This window comes from Neomonachus schauinslandi, chromosome 10 (genome assembly GCF_002201575.2).
Source record: "Neomonachus schauinslandi chromosome 10, ASM220157v2, whole genome shotgun sequence".
NCBI classification, from domain to species: domain Eukaryota; kingdom Metazoa; phylum Chordata; class Mammalia; order Carnivora; family Phocidae; genus Neomonachus; species Neomonachus schauinslandi.
In genome coordinates this window covers 30,712,931-30,736,196 of record NC_058412.1, presented here as the reverse complement: position 1 = coordinate 30,736,196, position 23,266 = coordinate 30,712,931, and positions in this window count along the sequence as shown.

The following is a 23,266-nucleotide window of genomic DNA, read 5'->3' as shown; positions in this document are numbered from 1 at the left end:
AGACTGGAATGTGTATTCCTGAGAGGACACAATGCCAGTCCAATAAAAATATTTTTTTTGACGAAGTTTGTCCATAATTCATGGGCAGTCAAAGAATGAGGATTTGAGCACTTACCATGCACACAAATACCAGGAAAAGCACAATCATTTGAATAGACATGTCTAAACGTCAAGTCCACTAACCTGGAGGGGAGTAGGGGTCATTTAAAAGCCAAATGAATGGTGCAGACAGGCAAGATGAATAATTCACAGGAGGGGGAGATCTTCATGGGCGGAGGTGACCCGAGAGTCTTTGGGGAGGAAGAGTCTTCCAGTTAGTGCTTGAACAATGAGTAGGATTTAGAATGACAGGGAGAGAAGAGAGGCACATCCAGGCAAGCACAGTATGGTGAGCAGAGGTGAAGGAGAGGCCCGTAGGGTGTCCAGGGCGCCAGGTAGGCCAGGCTAATCAAAGAGGGTCTTCCTTGAGCATCTGACACAGCTCACGGTGACTGGGGAGCAACGCTCTCTGCTCCTGAAATGGGCTGAGTCTGTCTGCAGTCACTAGGGACTGGGAGCCTCTCAGAGGATCCAGTTACACACAGAACTCCTCCCCACGGAGCTCATTTCTGACGGCAAACTGCTTGCAGATGCTGACAGAGAGACTGTCAAGGTTTGGATCTGATTTTGCTCTGAATCATCCGGTTCTTGGCTGGAGCCCCTGGTGGGAGGCCCCTTGAGCCTGCACCCGGACCCAGCCAGCCCTCCGGGATGGGAAGGCGGCAGCTTCCTGGCAGGGCCCGTGGAGGACCAGCCCCCGGCCTCAGATGGCTTCTGCTTAGAAGGTCCCCGAGCACAAATCTCCCCCCTCCTCCAAGCATCAGAATAAGCAGCGGGACTTATGTTGGGGGGATGAGGGGAAGGACAGGCAAGTGTAATGGCCGAAAACAGCCACCTCACCACCTGTCATACACTAGAGCCTCATTCCTTTGAGTGTTAAGGTAAAAAAAAAAAGGGCCCCCCAATTTCCAGTTTGATTTTGTGCATGTGTGTGTGTTTGGCGGGGTTGGGAGGCTCTTCTGTGACTCTCTGGAAATGACTTCTAGGCCCCATTGCCATGTGCTTTCCTCTGGGCTGCCCCTGGATGACCAAGGGACCCCTTGGCCATGTCCTCTCCCTCTTTCGGGGCAGGACAACATTGCCAAGTCATCTCGCTAAGAGATTTCTTTACCATCCTGAGAGAATCCGTTTTCGTGTCAGGCGATTCCTATTTATGTCTAAACCTGAGGCTCTCATGTTGCAGAAATAGAAAATATCCAAGTACCACCTTCTTCCCCTTAAACCCAGACTCTCCTATTGTTCCCTCTGAAGGCCACATGGTGGGATGAGCCTCAAGTCAGATGAGCCGTGGTTCTGTCACTACCAGCTGGGGGACCTCAGGCAAGTGACTTAGCCCTGAGCCTGTGTGTACCTTGGCCGGGTGAGGACCAAGAGGACCATGGTGAGCAGAATGTGGCAAAATTAGTTTCTTTGATATATTCAAAAGCCTCTATTGGGGTAGCCCTCAGCCTTCAGTGTGTTCAGCCCCTAAGCTTATCCGTCCATTTCCAACACTTTAATCCCCCTCTCTGAGTGTGTTGTTGTCCACTAAGACACTGAGCTCGCCCAGAAGCCTCTTCTGAGCCTGCACAAAGGAAATAGTCCTTTCCAGGCAAGGTTTTTACACCAAAAACTGGCTTCTAGGCCCAAGGAGGCTGCCCCAGGGAGCGAGCATGCCCTGAACACTGCTTACAGAGGTGCCTGTGTTTGCCATCTTGTCCTCAGTCTTTGGATACCAGTCTCCGCAGGAATTCACAAAAGGTGTCTCCAATTTCAGGGTACATATTTCGATCTGAGGTTAAGCTGTCCATCTTCTCCCTCCATGGACTTGTACCACATCCTCCCGGAAATAAGTGACCCAGCCTCCTTGTGGAGTGACCTATCCAGAAAACCTGCCTTCCTGGGTACAGAACGAGAACTGGGACGATACACGAGGGAGAGACGAGGCTCTTGTGACTTAAAACAGAGCTGGTCAGGAGCCAAGTCATTAATGTTCCTACTGACTTCCCTTTGGAGCAGTCAGGAGCTGTTTTTCTCTCATCTTCACTCCTCTCTTTTGTGTCTGGCAACCACTTTGATTATCTAGATGGCAGTACACAAAGGCAGGTCCCTCCACACCTCCCCATAACGATTTCAGTGACTCTTTCCTCCTTTGTCCTGGGGCAGCTACCCTCACACCTGTCTTTGGGCCACCCTCTACCCCCACCTCATTTTCCTTGGAGCTGGTTTTAGCCATGGTTCTACCTACACAACTTTGCATCTCACTATCTCAGCACCAAAGTGCTAACAAACTAATTTAATGAATGTTTCCAAGCTCAGTGAGAGAAGACCAGAGGCATTCTGGATTCCCTGTTGAGTTCCTTGTGTAGTTCCAGGCATCCCATCCCTGACTTGGTGATTCTGACGTTGGAAACGTCTCAGAAAGCAGGAGATGCTTTTGGGTCAATGGGTCATTCAAGTAACCCTCCCATTATACTGGATACCAAGTTCTCCATAAATTAAAGACAAAATTATGAGATGACCATCATGCTCATAAGCAAGAAACGGAATGCTGTGCACTGGTGATCGGGACTGTCAGGTGACATAATCAAAATGATCTAATGCCTATTTAGTGACATTATGTTATGCTTTCTTCCAGCCCTCATTACAACTCACATGGAGGAGAGTATCTTTCAATGTGACTTTTCTACGATAATGGATAGCTTCTCATAAGTCATGGTTTCTGTCTCCAAACTGTAGAGTGGTGGTCTTCAAAGTATGATCTGGGAACCAGCAACATCAGCATCACGGGGCAGCTTGTTAGAAAGGCAAATGCTCAGGTCCCACTGCAGACTATGGAATTAGGAATTCTGAGGGGGGCAGTGTGTTAGAACAAGCCCGCCAGGGAATCCTGATGCTCGCTCAAGTCTGAGAACCACCGGTGGAGAGTCACCCATTAACCAATTCATAGTCTGTTACCTGCTCTAGCTCAGAGCGCTGGTCTGCCCCTCTCCAGGAGGCCTCCCAGAGAAAATAAAATTCTTGTCAACCTTGTCTCTTCCCTAATCAGCTTAACTTGTTTTGCCTGGAGTAGTGAGGTGAGGCGGGGAAAAGGGAAACGGCCTTAGGAACAGCAGGAGATGCTGAGAGAACACTTGGAAGGAGCTTGCTCCATCCAGTTGAGGGCTGCGAGCAGAGTGAGCCTGGGATTAAGTCCTGCTGAGTTCAAACTGAACCAAAAGGGAGACACGAGCACCCCTTGTGCTCAGGAGGGCTCCACCGTCCCCAGAGTGGGTTCCTTGCTGATCTGCCCCATCTCCATTCATCAATGTGAATAAGAAGAGCTGTATAAACGTTATTTATTGGTGTGTGGTGTCTGGTTTAAAGTAAGTCATGAACAGGACTTGTAATCATAGGGATGGTCTACAAGCATACAGCCTGTCTCTTGAGTTAGAGGTGATAAATTAGATATTATATTGGAATTATTTCTGCCAAAAGGAGGTGTTTATTTATTTTTTAATTTTTTAATTTTAATTTTTAATTTTATTATTTTTTTATTTATTTGAGAGAGAGAGTGCATGAGCAAGGAGAGAGGCAGGCAGAGGGAGAAGCAGGCTCCCCGATGAGCAAGGAGCCCGATGCGGGGCTCGATCCCAGGACCTTGGGATCATGACCCCAGCTGAAGGCAGACGCCCAACCAACTGAGCCACCCAGGCACCCCATTTTTTAATTTTTAAAGATTTTATTTATTTATTTGAGAGAGAGAAAGAGAGAGTGTGTGTGTGTGGACGCGTCCATGTGCGCACAACCTGGGGGGAGGAGCAGAGAGAGAGGGAGAAGCAGGCTTCCCGCGGAGCAGGGAGCCCGACGCAGGGCTCGATCCCAGGACCCTGGGACCATGACCTGAGGCGAAGGCAGACACTTAAGCGACTGAACCACCCAGGTCCTCCAAAAGGAGGTGTTTAGAATCATACAATAGTTCCCAGCAACAGAGTGCTTCTTGTCAGCGTGACCACACCGGCTGATGAAGCCTGGGAAAACACCAACTACCTCATGCACCGGCTACTCATGACTCTTCAGGAGAGGTACAATTATCCTATTTACAGGTGGGGAAACTAAGGCTCAAAATGTTGAGTCAACTGCCTCTTAGAAAGGGACCGGTGCTTCAACTAAGCAGCGTCAAAAGCCTACAGGTTTAACCACCATGAGTCTAATGGGTCAGAATCTTCCTTCATTCGTTTTCCATGAAATCTCAGCTTCTCTGCTCAACTCCGTCTTCTTGTCCCTCTCTCCCACTTCATCTCCCTCTTCTGAGTTTGCCGACAGTCTTTTCTCCATCCTGACGGAATGCTTTGCTTTTGGGGGTCTCTATGGGCTGCTCTTTGTTTGATCCATCCATAATTAACCCTAAAAATGATCAGAGGCAGAAATTTGTATTTAAAAAAATTTTTTGGTACTCTCTTGGGCTTAAAAAAGACACAATAGGTTTTGAATAATACTTATTTGCTGAATGTCGGACCAGCCAGTGGATCCCTCCTAGAGGCGAATGGTGTTGGGCTGAGGTGCAAGTTAAAAGTAAACCAGTGGTTGCTGGAGCCCCAGATCAGTAATTCTCAAGTGAGTTTGGATGAGTGGACATGCCCCCCCGCCAGCCCAGGACGGGGGGTACATCTAATTGGAGCCTGGCTGTGTCAACTATTCTCTCCCACGCTGATTCTTAATCCCCCAGGGCAGGGGCCAGGACACTGGTCTTTTCAAGAGGTCCACAGTAATACTTAAGGTTAGGCCAGTTTGGGAAATGCTGGCCGGAAGGAGTAAACTTTGGTTCTTTTTTTTTTTTTTAAGAGTTTATTTATTTGTCGGAGAGAGAGAGAGCACAAGGAGGGGGAGGGGCAGGCAGAGGGAGAAGCAGGCTTCCCACTGAGCAGGGAGCCCGATGCGGGACTCGATGAGGGACTCGATCCCAGGACCCTGGGATCATGACCTGAGCCAAAGCACTTACCCGACTGCGCCACCCAGGTGCCCCAAACTCTGGTTCTTTTATTGCATCTCCAATTACCTATTTCAGAAGCTCCCTCTGGAGATCCTGAGGCTGGGCTCCTGGGACCAGAACTTGAGAATACTGCTCTTTGAGCAGATGCCCTCAAACCCGGAGCATGCATCAGAATCCTCCTAAGGCTTGTTAAAACACAGACTGTGGGCCCCACTCCCAGGGTTTCTGATCTAGTTGGTTGGGGAATTTGCATTTCTAATAATCCCCTAGGGGACACTGACGCTGCTGGTCTGGAGACCGCACTTTGAGAACTGCTTTGCTAGATCCTTCCATTGCATTGAAGAGTAAATTGGCCCTCAGCACAGACGGGAGAGACCTTTCTTTACTTCAGGCTAAGATGTATAAGGGTAGTGACATCTGACATGCCCGGGCTTCCTCATAAATCACCAGGCTCCTTTAGTCCAGAGCTCTGCTCTCACTCCGTCCAGCAAATGTTCTAATTGCTATTAAAACCAGCTGTTGGGAAGCTCAGGCTCTAGGATTCCAGGACCCAGACGCTACGTACAACCCAGACACTGACTTTGTGAATGACCAGAAGGAAGCCATTTATCTTTCTCTGGCCCGATTTCCCCCTCATCTGACAAAGGTGACATCTTGAGGAGATGAAATGAGAGAATAAATTCAAACCCATTCAGACATATTTAAAGCTCAAGGTACAAATGCTGGCCATTACCCTCAGTCTGTGCCTGGAGAGACAAAGAGAGTGGCTCCCGGGTCTTGGTTTTTCACTAACTGGGGTGACCTGGAGCCAGGGGTCTCCATCCTTCAAAGGCAAGGGATTGGCCTGGGTAGTCTCAAATGTCACTTGTAGCTGGAGGATCGCAGGGTTCGACTTCCAACCCCAGCACCTGAGATTGGCTTCATTCTTATGTTGGTTTATACAGACGTCTGTTCCTCCTCTTCGTCACGTTGTAATGCACGTTTGGGGCACCAAATACTCCATTTAAAGTACCTAGGATGTTTGGAGCAAGTGGGAAGAAAAAGTATCAGGGTCATTTAACACAGAACAAGGCCAAGCGAAAACGAAAAGCAAGCAAAGCGTGGCCGTGGACTTCTGCAGAGTGATCCGACTTACCTTGACCACAGCAAAACATCCAGGGTGCAGGTGAACACAGAACAAAGAGAAGCAGGCAGAAGATGGGTGTGTGAGGAGGAATCCTCGCTCTCTTGACACGGGTACGCTTCACAGGGCTCGGCGTCTCCCAGCCAGCCTGAGGAGAGGGGCAGGGCAGGCAGCAGAATCCCTATTTCCCCAGCAGAAAGCTCTTGCTCTGAGATTAAATGCATTTCCCATAGTCCTCTGGACAGGACTTAGCTTGGAATCAGCTCTTTCATGAAACATGGAAGGTCAAGAGAACAAGGGTCTCTTTCTGAGTAAACCCAGAGAAGTCCTGGTTCACCAGCAGCTCCTCAGTGAAGGCAGAAACCCTGGCTTGTGCCCAGGGTGGAGAAAAGCGAAACAAAGGACTCTCACTGAGCTAATGGGAACTAGACCCGGAAGGGAATCTCTGCAAATGTTGCCTTTTACCTGTAGTTTGCAAGGTGCATTTAAAAATTGTCTACTGATTGGTTTAACATTCATTCTCATTGACGTGTTTGTAAGTTCTTCTGTTTGAAAGGAGAGAGCAGGGGCGCCTGGGGGGCTCAGCCGGTTAAGGGTCTGCCTTTGGTTCAGGTCATGATCTCAGGGTCCTGGGATTGAGTCCCGTATCCGGCTCCCTGCTCAGTGGGGAGTCTGCTTCCCCCTCTGCCCCACGCCCTCCCACTCACTCTCTCTCTCTTTCAAATGAATAAATAAAATCTTAAAAAAAAAAAAAAAGGAGAGAGCAAAATCCCAAGGCCATTGTTTGGGTGGGAGGAGCAGGTTTTCAGACAACAAAGGCTGAGGGTGGGGGACAGGGGGCTGCAGCTGCATCAGCCTTAATCTGGGGAGCAATTTTTGGTTGTTGAGGAATGGTATGACAATTAGTGAGATGTCATTAGAATACACAGAATATAAACAGCTATGAAAACAAATTTTTGCAGTGTTTAGGGACTGACTGATAGTAAGATAGAATACTCAGCCATGATCACTAGAAAGACAACTGGTGTGCAATTGTATTGTAACTGTCTGTTTATTTGTCCACACCCCGTTGTCTGCACCTTAAAAATGTCCTCTTTGGGATAAATTGGTTTCACCTTAAATCCATTTTGGAACAAAGCAGGGATAAGCATGTTACTGAATGAGTGGCTAAATGAGAGAATCAAGGAGCAAATGAGTGAATAAACCAATGATCAAAACAGTGAACCGACAAACAGACCAATAAGAAACATACGTCAGTAGCCTCTTGTCTTGTCCTGATGGATTGAGGCCATGGGCAGCCCTTGCTCTCGAGCTTTTCTTGCTCTGCAGAGGTCTGTAGTTGTCCAGTGCGATTTTGATGGGGGCCAAAGGAACAAGACTGGGGTTGTCAGCTCGATTCACACAGGAGCCACAGAGTGTTGCTCTGCCTTGTGGCCCAGGCTGCAGCGTGGAACCAGACCCAGGTCAAGCTAATCCTGACAGATGATGGTGTGAGCCATGTTTGCCTTCTCAGGGCTCCTCCTTGTGGAGCCATTTCTCTTCTTCCTACAAGGCCAGAGCCATCCATGCTGCATGTCCCAGGAGCATACCCCCGGCTGGGTCTCTCACAGGACTGACAGTCCCATGCATCAGCTGTTCCCTTGACCTAATTCATCACAGGTCCTCTCCCGTGGTATTCTACTCAGCTCTGTGGACAATGGGGAGGACCCAGTTAACCTAGTCAACGGGAAGAGCCCTCTAAGAGGTGGAGACAGTCATGGTGTAAGTGTCAGGCCTAAGTGAAAGCCAGAGGAGAAGGCGTTTCTGGAAAGATGGGCCACCAGATCCTTCCTTCTACAGGGTAGTTGTTTATGTGTTAGATACCAGGCCAGGTGCCATAGAAGATTAAATACAGACACAGATGGACAAACAGACACACACACACACACACACACACTTTCTCCCTCTAGAACCTTACAGATGGATGGAGGAAGCCATACAAATGCACAGAAATTATAAGTCAGTATATAAAAACAATCATTTTTGCTTTAAATAATGATTTGCTGATTCCTATAGAGTTGCTCTTGCCCCTCTTTTCTTCCCACTAACCTTTCTTTCCTTTCTACTTTTATCTGATTGCATGTTCCAGCTCAGGGACTTTATACAGAATAGGAGTTCCCCTGAAAAGCAAGAATAAGAAAAACAATAGCTTTTCAGTCAATTCTTGTTGGCAGGAAAACACCAGAGACGGGGAGAGTCATGGGAGTTGGTGAACTGTTGCTCCTGGCAATTGAAATACTTAATTTGTCATCTGAAAATGAGAAGTCAGGACTGCCCTGGAGCTTAGCTAAAAACCATGGGGTTACCTGAGGTCTGGAACTAGGTTGCCAGGAAAGGAGAAGGGAAATGACCCAGTGGGGCCAAGGTCAGCAAAGGCTTCCACGAAGCAAGGAGCTTATCTCAGTTCTTCTGTGTCCTGTCTCCAACTTCGGGAAGTCATGCTGCTTCTCTGGACCGCAATTTCTTCATTTGCAGAACAGCCATAATATCTACTCTGTGCACATCACAGAGCTGGCCTAAGGATAAAATGGGTTAACATATGCACATGAACTCCATCCTGAGCACACAACATTGTACGTAGTGGCTGCTCATTTCAGGGGAACTCGTGTTTCCTGGTTTGCTGGAAAAGAGGTGAGATTGGCAAGTACTCAACACTCCATTAAACCAGAGAAGTGATCTTGCAATTTCCTCACAAACCATCCAAGGACTCAAACACCTTTATCAGGCATCCTCTCTGGTGTGATGTACATGATTTAATTTAATTATCTGACCAACCCCACAAAGAAAATATTTTCTTCTTCCTCAGGCAGAGAGAGAAATCAAAGCTCAGAAGAGTTGACTATACCGTGCTTGAGACCACATGGGGATTCTAACTCAGATCTGTCTGACTCAAAGCATATTCATTTTTCACTGTGCCCCACTGGCTCACAGCTTTGATGGATATGGGAATAAAACCTAGGCCTTTACATAAAGTCACCAGGACCCTACACACCCCAATAGGCCATGGAGAAATGAGAGAAGAGATAAAACTGGTATCTCTGGAAAAGTCACCTCTCCTCAGGACTGTTTGTGGAGACAGCTGAGGGCTGATGAGAGGCCCCATGTCCACCAAATGGGCTTCACCTTTTCATCCTCTCTCTGTCTCTCTCTGTCTCTCTCCAGTATCTACTTCAGATGACCCCAAAGCCAATGGTCCACAAAACACCTCTTCCTGGCCTCACATAGGTCTCTCAAACTGCCCAACTGCCCTCCAGCAGCCAGGCCAGATGGGCACAGGAGGTGGAACCTAGTTTGGAAACAGCTTGAGAGCTCAGGGGGGGTGGGCTGGGCGAGGGGCAGGCTTCACTCTATCTCCCTTTCTCCACGCAGTGCTGCCTCCTCCTCCTGGCCTGCTTTCTGATGTCCCCAAGGCCTTTTCAAGTAGGGAGAGTGGAAGGACAGAGTGGATGTGGCCAATCAAGAAACGACATCTTTTAATCAGGTCATCCAGGCAGCCCCTTGTCTAACCCGGCTGGCTCTGAGCCTTTTGCCTGGGGATCATTCTGTTTTGTAACAGTAAAGCTGACTTCAAGCTAGGCCACTCTGTCCAGATCCTTGTTTGATCTAAACAAGCACAACAGCTATGTCACCAGAGAGTTCTGTCTCGCTGGCAGGTCTCCAGAAGAGTGTGTTGCTGCTTAGCCAGAGGAGTCAGCAGAGAGCCTCTCCCCTGCTTAGGTCACCAAGGGTAAGAGCCTGCTAATGGATTTTCCTTGGGTACAGAGGATCCTGATTTTCTAGAGCTATGTAAAAACGAGACTCATACAACTTGTAAGAGATGCATCAAGTTTGCTGAATAGAAGGGCATTATACAAAAACCATTTTGCATTTTCATGACCAATCACTGTTAGAAAACACAAGCTTTTGGATAAAGAAGATGTGGTGTGTGTATATATGGAATATTACTTAGCCATCAGAAAGAATGAATATTTACCATTTACATTGACGTGGATGGAACTGGAGCATATTATGCTGAGAGAAATAAGTCCGTCAGAGAAAGACAATTATAATGTGGTTTCACGCATATGTGGAATATAAGAAATAGTGCAGAAGATCATAGGAGAAGGGAGGGAAAACTGGGAAGAAATCGGAGAGGGAGATAAACCATGAAAGATTCTTTTTTTTTTTTTAAGATTTTATTTTATTCATTTGACAGAGAGAGAGAACGCGAGAGGGAACACAGCAGGGGGAGTGGGAGAGGGAGAAGCAGACTTCCCGTGGAGCAGGGAGCCCGATGTGGGACTCGATCCCAGGACCCTGGGATCATGACCTGAGCCGAAGGCAGATGCTTAACGACTGAGCCACCCAGGCGCCCCAAACCATGAAAGATTCTTAACTATAGGAAACAAACTGAGGGTTGCTGGAGGGAAGGTGGGTGGGGGGATGGGGTAATTGGGTGATGGGCATTAAGGAGGGCATGTGATGTGATGAGCACCAGGTGTTATACATGATTAATGAATTATTGAACTCTACATCTGAAACTAATGATGTACTATACGTTGGCTAATTGAATTTTAAAAAAGTAAAAAAAAAGAAAGAAAACACAAGCTTTTAAAGCTAACATCTAAAAAAGAAACAAAAGATATAAGGACCAGAGATAAATCTAATAAAATGTATGCATGATCTTTATGAAGAAAATGATAAAGCTTCATTTATTTAGGTATTCTTCAATAGATGAATAAGGTGTTCATGATACAAAGGTTCACAGTCATTTCAATTTTTCCTACATTAATTTATAAATTCTATGTGACACCAAACCAAATCTAGGCAGGGTTTTTTTGTGTGTGTTGTAACTAGACAAGATGATTCTAACCTGGCTGTGAAAAAGCAAAGGGCCAAAAGAGTTATAAAATTTTGAAGAAAACAAGATGAGTGACTTGCCCTATAAGATTCTAAGACTGACTAAATTAAGGCAGTGTGGCAGAAAGAGACAAGTAGAACCAATGAGACAGAACAGGTGTTCCCCAGACAGGTCCCTCTACATGGGAAGACTTGATATGTGACAGGAGTGGCATCCGGATCCATGGAGAAAGAATGAATTGTTCAACTAATGGCATTGGGAATTTGGTAATCCATACAGAAACACAAAAGCAAAAAGAACCCATTAAATTCTAGGTGAAAAATTTGAAAAGCAGAACTTTTGGACTTTTAGGAGCAAATATAGAAAACTTTCAAGATCACAGTGTAGGCAATACTTATCTGAAAACACAAAAAGAACAAGCCATAAAGAAAAGTAGTGGTAAATTGGATGGCATTAAAAATGTAAAGGCTCTTTTCATCAAAAGATGCCATAAGGGAAAGGTAACAAATCGACAAGCACGAAGTAGGAGAAGATCTTGGCAGTGTGGCAGCCATCGGAGTGTGTTGCTCAGTTTCCCTCCTACAGAGAAGCACCTGCCAGGTGTGTGACTAGAGGACAGCCTGTAGCTGTTGTGCCCTTGAGATCCACCATAGGGTTCAAGTTGAGGCCATGCTCTCCCTGATCTGATCCCCACTAAAGATTGAGCATGGCTGGAGAACCAGAGCTGAGCCATTCCTGCCCAATGTCGAACTCTTTCAAAAGGCAAACTTCTAGGGCTCAGTAGCTGGGCAGAGACTTTCTCCGAGATGCCCAACAGTAGAGGCTCTTCCTACCCAATCCTCCTTTCTTTTCTCTTCCCCCTTCCAGATAGCAAGATCTGCACTGGCATCTGAAGGCTCTCCCCAACCAATCCCACCCTCATCCCATTACCCTTCAGAAGCATTAGCCCCAATAATTGTCTTGCACTTTTTTAAAAAAAGATTTTATTTTTTTGACACAGGGAGAGAGAGACAGCTAGAGAGGGAACACAGGCAGGGGGAGCGGGAGAGGGAGAAGCAGGCTCCTGGCTGAGCGGGGAGCCCGATGCGGGGCTCGATCCCAGGACCCTGGGATCATGACCTGAGCCGAAGGCAGACACTCAACGACTGAGCCACCCAGGCACCCCTGTCTTGCACTTCTAATTCCCTCTTGGGGTCTGCTTCTTGGAGGACTTGAACAGACATAGCCTATAAATGACCAAGGACTGGTATCCAGAATGTGTATGAAAACCAACGTATAGATTGCTAAGATAAAAACAACTCAATAGAAAACCAGGTGAAAGGTATGAACAGGCAGTTCACAGAAGAAATCTAAAAGGCCAATAAATACAAGAAAAGATACTCGATCTTACTCGTAGTCAGGGAAATGTAAATTACAGCAAACCAGATACCATTTTTATACCTGTAAGATTGGTGAAACCCCAAAACATTTGCAAAGTATTCAGGGAGATATGGAGCCACAGGAATACGTACTGTTGGTGGGAGGGCAAATACATGTGTCCATTTTGGATCGTAGCTTAGTAATTACAGTACTCCCTTAGTAAAGATGAGCAAGTACTCATCCATCAATTCCTCATAAGAGACTCTCCTGGGTATGCACAAGGAGACTTGTAGAAGACTATATTGCAGAATTATTTGAAAGAGGAAAAGAATCCAGGACAACCTAAATGTCTACCAAGAGAAAAATGGATGAACACAACGTGGGATAGACATGCTAAGGAATATCATAGAGCTATGAAAATAAGTAAACCAAAGCAAAAACTTCCATATGGAACGAAAGTGAAAAGCTGCATTTGGGCTGTTAAAAGTTCTAATAATATTTATTTTAACAAAGTTAAAAAAAAAAAAAACAGAGAGAGAGAAAAAGAGACACTTGTTTATCCTCTAGTCTATAACCAAGTTGGCAAGTACTTTTGACATAATTTGTCTTGGCCACACTAACTCTTGAAGGAGGCTATGATTTTGTAAGTTTTTCATCTATCAAAAGCAAACGGAAAAGGACCATTGTTAACGATTTTTTCTCATCAACCGTTGGAGTTGCTAGAGGTTTGGTGGTACTCTCTTAAATGCCTGCCCCCCTTGAGTGGGCCTGGCATTCGGGGAGTATGAATGGGAAAGGAGAGGTGTGGGGAGGGGCCTTTGATGGGGGCAGAGGTGAGGTAGGTGTGGGAGGGCTGTGGGGGCCCCAAGTGTGCACCCCTGCTGGGGAGCTGCCACACCGGCCCTGCCATGGGCTAGCATAAGCTGATAGTCCAGCTGCCGCTCATGTGTGTTGTGCTGGAATCCTTACTATGCACGGGAATCCTGCTCTGGCCAGCGATGAAATTACAGACAGCAGGGTCCAGCCTCGCCTAGGTGACCCAAGAGGGGAAACCTCTTTTCTGGATCCTGGCTTTGGAAAACCTCCCAGGCCTCTTTGCCAGGGCCTTGTTCCTAGTTGCATTCCTGATCTGGGACCGACTGTGGAGCACTGAACTGTTTACTGGCGCCTCCGGGTCTGTAGGAGAGTGTCCCTCCACTGACTTGGTCACCGCACCTTCCAATCGAGTCAACAGTAGGTAACACAGGGGTCCCCCTTTATCTGCGGGTTCAGTTACCATAGGTCAACCTCAGTCTGAAAGCAGATGATCCTCTTTCTGCCCTATCGATAGAGGATCAATAGTTGCTGAGCACTGTGTCATAACTCCTGCATTATCCGCCTCACTTCGTCTCATCACGTGGGCACCTTATCATCTCCCATCATTACAGGAAGAGAAGAGCGAGTACAGTATAATAAGATATTTTGAGAGAGAGACCACATTTGCATAACTTTTATTCAGTATACTGTTCTGATTGTTCTATTTTATTGTTAATTATTGATGTTCCTCTCTTACTGTGCCTAATTTAGAAATTAAACTTTATCATAGGTATGCATGTAGAGGAAAAAGCATAGCATATATAGGTTTCAGTGTTATCCACGGTTTTAGGCATCCCCTAGGGGCCGGGGATCATTTCCCACTAGTCAAGGGAGCTACCGTAAGCACGAAGAAGGAGCAGGATCTGAGCTAGGGCCGTCCATGAGCTGACCAGATCGGGTCTGGGACCCAAAGACTTTTCAATCAAAGGGAGTGTTATCTTATTTTATTTTTTAAAAAAATCTGATTCAGAAATATTTACTGAGTCTTTCAACGTACTTGGGGGAAAACATGGAACAAGATTCTGACCTTGTCCCCAAGGCATGCAAAGCTCAGAGAAGACAGACGAGGGGCAGGCGGTTACAAGCAGATGAAGTAAGGGCTGGGGCAGATGAGAGCAGGGCTCCACGTGTCCCCCGGGACCCCATCTAACCTGAACCTGGAAGTCTGAGATGGCTTCTGGGGAGATGACAGAACCACTGGGGCAGAAGGGCCACCACCTGGCCAGGTGCTCTGTGTGGGGGCTGGGGTGCAGTGAGGGTGACTGTTAGGATAGTACAGAGAGAAGCTTCCAGACAGAGAAGAGAGCCAGGAAAAGCTTGGTGGCAAAGAACAAGGACAAAAGGAAATCGCGTGGCCAAGAATGGTGTAGAGGGGGAAACCCTGGTGTAGAGGGCAGGTGAGAGCCTGGGAATGAAGGAGTCCTTTCCCACAAGGGGGCCATGGCAAGAAGCACCCTCCCCTCCCCTCTGCTTCTCTTTCTTCTCTCCCTCTTCTCTTCTCCCCTCATTAAATACTTCATGATCCGGCCATGCATTGGCAGCAGATGAGAGATGCTGGTGACAGAGGTGTTGGGAAGAGCCGTGTGATGGGCAGAATAATGGCCCAAATGGCAGAAAAAAGTTTACTTGCTAATCCTGAAATCGGTGACTGTGTTACCTTAAAAGGCAAAGGGGACTCTGCAGATGTGGTTAGATTAAGGATCTTGAGATGGGGAGATTAATCTGGATGATCTGGGTGGGCCCAAGGTAATTGCAAGAATCCTTAAAAGATGGAAGAAGGTAGAAGGTCAAAGTCAGAGGGAGATTTAGAAGATGCTGCGCTGCTGGCTTTCACAACGGAGGAAGGGGCCAAGAGCCAAGGAACGCAGCAGCGTCTAGAAGCCGGACCGCACCAAGGGGATGGATTCCCCCTAAAGCGTCTGGAAGGAACGTAACTCTGCCGGCACCTTGATGTCAGCTGGGTGAGACTTAGTTTAGGCTTGTGACCTCCAGGAACTGTAAGATAATAAATTTGTGTTGTTTTAAGCTCCTAAGTTTGTAGGGATTTGTGACAGTAGGAACCGGAAACTAATATGAGGTGAACAGATTCTAGGTAAATAATTTGCTTAGAGAGAGGAGGTGGAGAGAGGCTTCCTGGGGTTTCTGGGTGTGAGTTAGGGAGGAGGGCTGGTGATCACGTATTGGTTTTGGACACGTTAGGTTTGAGCATCCATGGGGGTTCAAAGTAAAGATGTCCAGTAAGCAGCTGTCTTCCTCTTGGGTCAAATGGGCAGATTTCTGTTCGGCACTCCGGGATTCTCCATCTTATCCGTATTCAGGGGATAAACCAGGGGCTTAAAAAATGTTCCTGGGCTCCAACTCCCACTCTTTCTTCAAGCAGGGCAGCCCCCTCCTACTGGTTGGGAGCATTAGGGTCTGCACGCAGCCGTGTCCGCGTCCCAGCAGCGACCCTGCCATCTGGGCTAGGCCGGCTGTCTGAAGCAGTGTCCCCACTGGCCCAAAAGGCCTCAGTGCAGGCCGGTTGTCCGAGCAATCTCCCTAGCCTCCCTTCCCCCAGCCCTTCTTTGTCCTGACTCATTCTTCAGTCCTGACTCGTTCTTACCCTTGCTCTTTCTCTGCTTCTCCCACTCAGATTTTGGCCCTGCAAGGAGGCAGCCAGCCTTCCTGACTCTGCTCTTGGCATTTGAACCTTAGCTTAATGTTGCTGTTTCAGGATTAGGGGACCCCAGCCCAGCTCCCCAGCTCTTGCACATACTGTTCTCTCTGCCTGGAACGCATTTCTGGAAGAAACCACTGGGTCTGCTTGATTCACCTTTCAAAGCACTTCTGCAGGCTTTTTGTATACCGATGATGGTTTCTTTTTATGTAGCACCTGGATCGTAAATTACATGGATCGTAAAGGACTGTTTACCAGCCTGTGTCCCTCTTGACCACGAGCTACTTGTGAAGAGGGACCCCGGTTTATTTATTTCAGGATCCCCTGTACCTAATAGGGTAGGTGGTTCAATCGATGTTTTTGTTGAACCGAACGAAACCCTTCTAGATTGCCTCTTTATGCCTTCACTCTGATAGCTAGGGGAGCCTGCACCAGCAGGCGGGGTCCCCCCGCAACAGCGAGAGCACTAATTAGCAACAGGTGAACAGGAGTGCTCTAATCCGTGTGTGTCACTTACCTAACAGAGCCTTCTCCTCCTCAGCCTTCTGTTCCTTTCTCATCTCTGCCTGCCAGAGGCTGCGGGGAGCACAGAGATCTTGCCCGCCCCCCCCCAACAGATACCTGTCTTTGGCCTCCCTTCCCTTGGGCTTGACAATGTGAGCCAGGCTGGAAGGCATTGCCTCTGTCTTGGAATGCCCTGGCAGGTCTGAAACCCAGAGGACAGAATCACGTGGAATGTGTGGCTGGGGGGAGGGACGGGATGGGGCCAAAGGGTGACTGACTGTAGCCGAGTGTCCAGGGCTATAAATTCCATTTTCCCTAGGAGTGGGGCAGGGAATCAGTGTTGAGAAATGCTAGAATAGTTGACCTTGAAAATGAAAAGGAAATGGGAAGCATATGAGCAGTCTTAGCGGTTACTCACCTGTCACATGCGGCCCTCCAAGCTCTTATTTCCAAAGAGAAGGACGAGCTGGTGCAGGTCTTAAGGACACTTCTCGGTTGCCTTGCCAGTTCAGGGGGCTCTGTTCGGAAGGAGGGAGCCAAATGCAGCTGGAGCCCGGTCCCCCTGCAACTCTCTCTCTTTTTTAATTTTTTTTATTAAAAAAATTTTTTTATTTAAATTCAATGTAGTTAACTAAATAGAGTGTGTTATTAGTTTCAGGGGTAGACTTTAGTGGTTCATCAGTTGCATGTAACAGCCGGTGCTCATTACATCAAGTGCCCTCCTTAATGCCCATCATCCAGTTACCCCATCCGCCCACCCACCTCCCCTCCAGCAAGTCTCCGTTTGTTTCTTGGGAGTTAAGAGTCTCTTCTGGTTGGCCCCTGCATCTCTTTGTTCACTTTGCTGCACTTCCCCCAACCTAGGAAGGAAGGTGGATCAAATTACATTTTGGCCCTGTTGTACCTCCTCCTTACCCCCAAGGTTAAAAGAGTTAATACTGTGCATCATAACGCCGGAAACACTGAGCTCCATGTCATAGAAGCCCTGTACACTTCTGCAAAGAACTTTTAAATACAAAAGCCAAACATTGATTGATAGATAGCAAAGGGTGAAATATTTAATACTTTCGTGGCTCCATGGCTCTGCCATTCTGCTAAAGCGATGGTGCTCAGACAAGCCTGCATGGGCATCACCATCAGCAGAAGGGCTTGTGAAACACAGGTTGCTGGCTCTTGCCCCAGAGTTTCTGCTGCCTTAGGTCTGGGGTCAGGTAGAGCATTTGCATTTCTAACAAGTTCCCAGGTGGTGTTGATGTGGCTAGTACAGGGACCCCTGCTTTGAGAACTGCTAATTTTTTTTTAAGAGAGAAATTAACAGCAACAAACAAGGAATAAACAGACACAAAAGATACTATGAAAACTGGTGTCAGGGAGGTCACCAGTGCAAGATCTCTGGACGCTTCATTGCCCCCTCTTCCAGAATCATCTAAGGTCGAGGAGATATGGCTTTTCCAAAGGGTGCCCTGGGATTCATAGCCTCTCCCCTTTTTGGCTCCTGTGATGCCTCCTGCCCCCAGAACAGCGTCTACACATCCAACCTCTTGGTGCACAGCTAAGCGAAGGTGAATGTCGGGGTGCAGTACCTCCAAGACTATGGCATCTGGCGGTTAGAAGGCTCCGCTTGTGTTAACCGAAAATACTACTGAGTTATCTCTAAATCTTTCAGGTTTCCTGCTCTTCTCTACTCCCCCAGCCCTGGCTTTGAGTCTAATGTCTTCTAAAGCAGACTTGGAAGGCCAGTGTTTCTCTGTGAATAATCCCATTTCTCCAAGAACACAGGTAGTTCTCTGCAGAAACTGAGTTACTGCTTTTGTCCTTAGATTCCCAGATGAGTCAAGGTAATTTTCTGCTTGGCTCCATGTCTACCCGGTGATTTCACTCCGATATCATTCTCTCGTGGGCTCCGACAGCCTCCGCTCCCCTCTGTGAGCCTTCTAGAGCTGGACTCTGCCACCCCTCCCTTAGAGATTATAGCTTCTTGCCCGGCTTCCCCAGAGAATTCTCATCCCTACCCCCAGCGAACTGCCTCCCGCCTGCCTCAGCCTGCTTCAGACCACTTTGCAGTGTTTGGAAGTCTCCCTCTCTCCAGTGGGAATGAGCTCTCACTTTCTAGGCAATAACATCCCTCAAATGCACCCCCCCACCCCCACTTCCCTAGGCTGGGTTGCAAATTTGGTGGAGGGAGGAAGGAGGCGGGGTGAAGTAGGGGGTGGGAGGATGGGAGAGGTGGAGATCATTTGTTAATGAAATATTTATCATGGGGAAAATCAGATCTGTGTTCTCCTTCCCTTGCACTTAAAAAAAAAAAGGCAATTTGATGTCATTTTTATTTGGGGTGGATTCCTTAACTGGTTCTGTATTTGTGGTCTCTAAAAGGTCTTAACTGGGCTCTGACCACCACCTTGGAACCATCATGTCTGTGACCAGATGTGTGTTTTAGTGAAAGAAACTTATGCACTGCTTAGCAGGTTGTTTTAGGTTTACACTGGGTGGAAGGAAAGAGTGAATCACACTCCTGTGATGCCGTGCGCCTTAGCTTAGCAGTACCACCGGATTCAGAGTAATAGCATCATACCTCTTGTAGACTTCATTGCAGAAAATACCTTACATTTTTTTTTAAAGTGTTTTTGAGGTTGAAAAAGGTAAAACCTGCAAAACCGTTTTGGTCTCCACAGAGAAAACCTCACTGCCTGCCCCCCTCACATATAAAGAGAGGAATCCTCTTCGAGAGGAAAAGGACCGGAGACCCATGGCAGGGCCTGCCGAGCCGTAACTCCACATGAGGGCTCTGGGACATACTCTCTCTTAACCCACAGTTTTCTGGGATTGCGTGCTGGTGTCCTTGGTAAACCTCAAGGATGGCACGAGGCTATCTCCTACCTCTGATCCCATGGAACGATTGTGAGGACTCAGTTATGAAGCAAAGAGGAAGCTGGGGCAGCAGAGTTCAAGGTTTGGCTTGAGGTCTGATGCCAGGACAAGGTCTTTGTGCCATCCGAGCAAATACCAAGCTTGGCTCACTCTTCTGTGCCATTCTCGGCTCACGTCGTGGGGGCACGGTTAAGAAATCCAAACCCTGGGGGCTCCTGGGAGGCTCAGCCGGTGAAGCAGCTGCCTTTGACTCAGGTCATGATCCCAGGGTCCTGGGATCGAGCCCCACGTCAGGAGCCTGCTTCTCCCACTCCCTCTGCCTGCCTCTCTGCCTACTTGTTCTCTCTCTCTCTCTGTCAAATAAATAAATAAAATCTGAAAAAAAAAAAAAATGAAATCCAAACCCAGAACCAAAGCTGTCATTCTGGCTGGACATGAACGTGCTCATGGGTGGGCGCTGCAGAGGGTGGGAACCCAGCCAGAATCTAACCAAACACAAGAGAGTCTCTCAAAATGTGGTGGTCACCCTGTCCCTCCCTGGTCCTCCTGCTCCGGAGGGGACCTTCTAGGGTTCACCTGGATGATCGTCTCTGGTGGTCTGAATTAGGACCACTGCAGAAACAACAGAACGATGCATAGCAGAGACCCCCCCCCGCCATCCCTTTGCCATGTAGAGTGGTCGGCGGGGGCCAGGCCCCCAGGATTTGGGGCTTGCTTGCTCAAGTTGCTTCCTGGGAAATGGCAGCGTGAGGTCATAGCAGGCTGGGTGCCTGCCACCCCCCCGGCCCACCCTGCCCACCCCCAATAAAGAGCTTTGCTGAGAAGAGTACACTACATTCTGGAGTAAGACTCCTTGAAACTTCTACCTCATTCTGAACTCAAGGGGTGTGTGGGGGGGTGTCTATAAAGAGGAAAATTACAGGCAAAGGCAAGGTTGAGGAATCATTTCTTTAAAGGTATTTACAGCAAACATAATTCTCTGTTCCTTTCCAGTGAGCTCTCCAGGCCCTGAGTTGTTCCTCTCCCCGATTCTGTGCCATGGGTGTGCTCAGGCTCCCCTTGCAGTAGGGTGTACACCTGGGAAATCCGAGTGAGGGGTTCTTTCCAGAGACCACACATGAAGGCGTCCAAATGATTGTGGGACAGGTCACTATGATTGGCTTCCTTTTCTAGGGGGGAGACTGAGGCTCTTGGGCAGGAGGGAGTTGCATGAGGTCCCACGGTACGAGTGCAGAATACAAGGCCAGGTACCTGCCGCCATGTGTTCCTTCCCAGGGCCCAGGTAGGGCTTCATTGCCAGGTGCACAGGAAGGCTGTGGGGGCCCACCAAATGTGCTTCTGGCCAGGGGAATGTGTTCCTCTTAATACTACAAGACGTTAATTAAGCACTTACTATATGCCATGCACTGGTCTAAGTACTTGACATGCATTAACTTAAGTAGCCCTATGAAGCAGGTGCTATGATAATCACCCCTGTTTTACAGATGAGAAAACTGAGGCACACAGAGGCTAAGTAGGCCTTGTAGGAAGTGCCAGAGCCAGTGCTCTTAATTTCCACCTTCTGCTGTCTCATGCCCTTTACTGTCTGGGTATTAAGGACAACTGTTTACCCAGCACATTGTGCACACCTAAGCAGGCTCATGTACATGATCACATTTAATTTCTTTCTACAACAGCCCTTGGAGGCAGGTAGATTGAATGATGCTGTTCTCCCATCCAAGTGCTAACCAGGCCCGACCCTGCTTAGCTTCCGAGATCAGATGAGATCCGGCGCGTTCAGGTGGTATGGCCGCAGACTGAATGATACTGTTCTCACCAGAGGCTGAGGAGACTGAGGCAGAGGTCAAGCAGCTTCCTCAAGGTCACTACTAGTTAGTAATAAATGAACCACCCAGGGCTCCTGATTTTGAAGAAATGTTTGCTGCATTGACCCACCGGGAGTTAACCCTATGTGTTGGATCAGGAAGGAGCAGTCACGCCCAACACAAAATCAGGGTGTCAGGTGATTTATGACCCAGGACTTCCCCATTGTGAGCTGCTTACAGAATAGAATGGAATAATCGCCTCTAGGTGCTTTCGGGCTACAAGGACAAGACAAGTGTGGCTCTGCTTAGGTGATGAATGTGAACCGTAAGCCCACAGGGGGAAGTGAGGAGTCTTGGAAAGCCATCTCAACAGGGCCAAGCTGTGCTTTGTCCCAGGCCTCCCGGAGCTGGCCCGCCGGATCACCTTATAGGAGTAGAAACAATGGCCACACCTTGTCTTGAAACACTCTGTCTTCCTGTGGTTATTCTGGCATGTTCTCTGTAAGAACCTCACAGTCATCCTCCTGAGACAAGAAAATCTGAGGATTGGGTCACCATCAATCAGGAGGGCCCCTTTCGGATAGAGTCCCCACCTGCCACCTCCCTGCCCGCTAGCCTCCTTTGGTCTAGGGTGTGGATTGCTTTTGGCATCTTCTCTGTTCTAGGTGGTTCCTGGTGGGCAGGGTTGCAAGACCGATCTCATTCAACATGCAGGACACTATCCAGAGTAATGTCACCAAAAGAGCCTCCTGGGCTCCTTACCTCAGAGGGGTGGCGAAGGGCTGACCAGGCAGTGCCCATGCGTGGCCTGTTAAACACAAGGGTAAGGCAAGAAGAGACCTTAGAGACTGCCTTTTAATTTTATCGAAAGCCAAGTTTGGAGAGTCGAGACATTTGCTCAGCGCCACTGGAAGGGTTCGCGGCGGAGCTGGAAGGGGGACCCGGCGGCGACGATTCTAGGTCCAGCACACTTCCCACTGCTCTCTGGAGATGTCAAGGAGGAGTCTGCCATCTGCTCGGCTGGATGCTTGCTAAGTGCTTCACAGCAGTTAAAAAAAAAAAATCAGGACTTTCTTGGGTACGAACATTTATTTCCCTCTTTTCTCTCCCCCCACAGATCCCTGCTGTCTTAATTTGATGCAGACTCAATATAGAAGGGGTGAGCAGGCATGAGGAAACCCCACAGGCCAGAGCCAGGAATCTGTCTGCAAGAGGGAGAGATGCGGGAAGCATCAAGCAGGTGGGCAGGTCTCAGACACCATGAGTCTTTGAGGTGGCGGCACTGTCACCCAATGCTGCCCAGGTTTCCTGGCACTGGCTGCCACCCCCCACCCCCAGGGATGATTCAGCCAGAGGTCACACTAAAACCTGTTAGCCATAGAACACCAAGTAAACAGCCCCTAGGAATTTCTCTGACTTGAATTTCAACTCATTTACTTGGGAGCATCTGTCCTCTCTGCTTGGGGAAAGGGGGTGGGGTGGGGAAGGCTAAGATTACAATGTCCTTCTGCCTAAAGGAGCCCGTGTGGTCTAGAGGTGCTGAGGTCCCCAAACGCCGTTCCCAGGATGTTTGCTGGAGATATTGCAAGGACGGCGGGGCGGGGGGTGTGTGTGAAGGGGAGACTGAGGAGGATGCTTATTCCCTGCACCCCCTCACCCCCTGCCACTGATTACTGAGCTTTTATCAGCTTTCTCGGTGGATTCTGCCTACATTTTGTTTCAGGTGAAGATTCTGTTGCTGAAGCTTTTTGAGAAGCACGGATCCAGTGGGGAGATGTGGGAGGGGAGACAGCAAGGTTTTCGGCTCACACGTCCACCAGCTTGGGAGTGAGCTTTATCAAGCCTGCTCATCCCAAGAGCCACACCTCGGCCATTTCCACTTCGAGGAAGGCTCACCTGGAGTCTATCCTCCCTTCCCTCACGAGAATGGTCATTGGGGGGTGGGCTACCCTTCCTTGGAAATATTCTCAGGCCTCTACCTGTGCTCTCAGGTCGGCCCCACAGCTCACTGCCCACCAGGGTCTCCCACTCACCCACCATCCCATCCCCAGAGTCTTTCTCAGATGAGCCCAAAGGTGTGACGCTAACTGAAAAGGTAAAAAAGGATGATTAAAGATCAAGGTTCTATTATTGCATAAATTGACAGGGAAGAAGAAAGATTGGG